Consider the following 2,835-nt stretch of genomic DNA (forward strand, 5'->3'; position numbering starts at 1 on the left):
TAATTGACATGTTGTAAATATTTGCAGAAACTATGGAGCACTCCCAAGACGAAGCAACAGAAGCGATGTTGAGGCACATAATCGCACAAGGAAGTGATGAAGTTGCGTCATATCTCAACGACACCGATGGTCAGCTGGAAGGACTGGGTGAAGAAGAGGGTTATGTTCATGATGGCTTCGGCCCATTAATACCGGTACAAGAAGAGGGCTATGTTCATGATGGCTCTGGTGACACAATGGAGGTACAAGAAGGAGACCGTGTCTATCATTATTTAACATCCACTGGGGTCTTACTTTTAACCCATACATTCTAACCTCTTCACATGTAGTCTTGAGACTAGCCCATAAGTGTGCAGAATCACCAACAATATTTCTTCTAAATGAAAATTTGTCCAAACCTTTATCAATAGCCTCAGCAACGCAAATATCATGATCAAAGCTAATATTTTAAAGTCTGGGGGTAAGCATCTTTCAGTGATTTGGATCCCACCCACCAGTCTTCCCAAAATCTGGTGTTTCTTAAATCCTCTAGTTCTTTTAATATGTTAATAATTTGATTTGGGAGTCACGCACTCTCTTTTTTATACCAGATATACATTTGTTCTTCACATATTTGTTGAGAAAAAAAAAGCTCGTGCTAATGCACGGGTTGACGACCAGTAATGGGTTTAATCACCCTACTCAGCATAATCATTAACACTTTGGTGGTGATTTTAACACTTACATTCAAAAGACATATAGGCATGAATTTCTGAATTTGCTTTGCTTTAAAAGTCCAAAGACTTCATCCTTCTTGTCAATAACATCCAACTTTGAAACAGAGTAAAATCTACGGGTCACCTTTACAACACCATAAAATATAATGGTTCATCCGTGTTTCTTCCCAATCTCAGGGACTCTCGGGCTCTTCCCAATCTCAGAAGACCGCTTGGCTCCTCCGCACAAAGCTCCAACACGTGGCCTATGGAAGCTCTCTGTGGCCCGTCGGCGGGCCATATAGATCCTTTGCGAGAAGATTGGAAATTCCACACGAATAAAAAAACCAGATGCTCTTCTTCTTCGAGGTGCAAGAAAGAAGAATCGATCTTAGCTCAGACCACAGAGTCGATAAGCTCGCACTCGTCCTGCTCCTGCTTTTGCTACCCCTACACACTCTATCTGCTCACAGCCTCACACAAGGAGGAAAGGAGCTCCATCGATCTGAAGCTGCTGCCGTTTCGAACATCGCTGCACGAGCACTGACTGCAGCATCGATTCTGTGTGTTTCAGGAGCGGAGCCAAGAACCCCTCCTCGGCTAGCGCGGGCGTGAGGGGACGTCCATGGTCTGGTGGCGGTGATGACAGGGGCACAGGTGGAGGCCGCGCTGAACCGCAAGAACGTCGAGGTGCTCTAGTACGAGGAGGATCACGTCGCCACGGTGCTGCTGGACGAGACCATCGGTGAGGGCACGCTGGACGGTGGAGAGGACGCATCTTGGGTGCTCCTCATGAGTCCATGGAATGTGATAATTCAGGTTTTCTCCTAGTTTTCCATTATTTCAATGTTTTGCTAACTAGCATTTTATTTCTTTCGTTGCTATTTTCCATAGTAAATTATAAAATAAGTTTGGCTGGAGGGGCGGACCTAGAAACTTTTTTGAGTGGGGGCATATTTTGGCACATTTTGTATAAATTTAGAGATTTTAGTATTTTTTTAAAGTACAACCAAATCCTATATAATTTTAGAACTTGAGTGGGGGCATAGTCCTGTTGAAATATATTGCCCACCTTCCTCCATCAGTTCGGACTTTTGGATGAGTTGGCTGGAGCATGAATTCAATATGGTATCCAAGCCAAGAGGTCTTGAGTTCAAGACTCTGCCAACGCAGTATTAAATAAAACGATTCTGCGGCCTACATCGATCCCACGTCTAAGAACTAAAACAGCCTAGACGTGAGGGAGAGTGTTGAAATATATTGCCCCACCTCCCTCCATCAGTTCGGACTTTTGGATGAGTTGGCTGGAGCATGAATTCAATAGGTCCCACTCACATCAACTTGGCTCCGCCACGCTGGACACAATTCAGTAACTACAAGCTGAGCTTTAGTTCCGTGCCTGAATACATAAATGTTATTTTTGGTTATTATTGTGCCGTGGTGGTCTACCACCAAGCCATATCCGTTGTGGCTTGTGAGTCAGTGTTGTCATGTCTTGCCAGGCTATGGAGAAGCAAAAGAAAATTTCAATTTTCAACATGAATTTCCCAATAATAAAATGTGTTTTGATGGCTTGCTTTCTATGGCATCACCAGTTACACATCGAGGTATATTTTTCTTGTTTTGGCACATACAAACTTTGTATACGTTTGCAGAAGGACCAAAACACAAGATACATACAGCTACAGTAGTAGCGATTGCCGTGCTTACGAGTACTGCACCACTCGCTGTCATTGTAGCATGGTATTATATTTCGAAGAGGAGGAGGAGACGAGCAGCAGAAACATCAGAACGAAGTAAATCCTCTTATCCATTTGGAATTATTAAACTGTAGCACTGCAAGTACGCAATGAATCACCTTACGGGTAGGGAAGAGAAGAGTGGTTTTAACGGATGCCATTTGTGGATTCTTTTTATATAACCTAATTCCTCTAAAAGAGGTAGTACCAGCATGTACTGACAAGGTTGAAAAGGGAAGATCCTTAGCAATTTCCAGCTAGATCCTACATAAAGTGTTATAAGAGCGTTTAGATCACTAAAGTAGTGATCTAAATGCTTTTATACAGTGACAGAGCTATGTGTAGTGCTGAGGGGACCGATGCCCCCTCCCCCAGCCCTTGCGCATTTAGTGAAGGAAAAA

Source organism: Triticum aestivum, chromosome 4A (assembly GCF_018294505.1).
Source record: "Triticum aestivum cultivar Chinese Spring chromosome 4A, IWGSC CS RefSeq v2.1, whole genome shotgun sequence".
Taxonomy (NCBI): Eukaryota; Viridiplantae; Streptophyta; class Magnoliopsida; order Poales; family Poaceae; genus Triticum; species Triticum aestivum.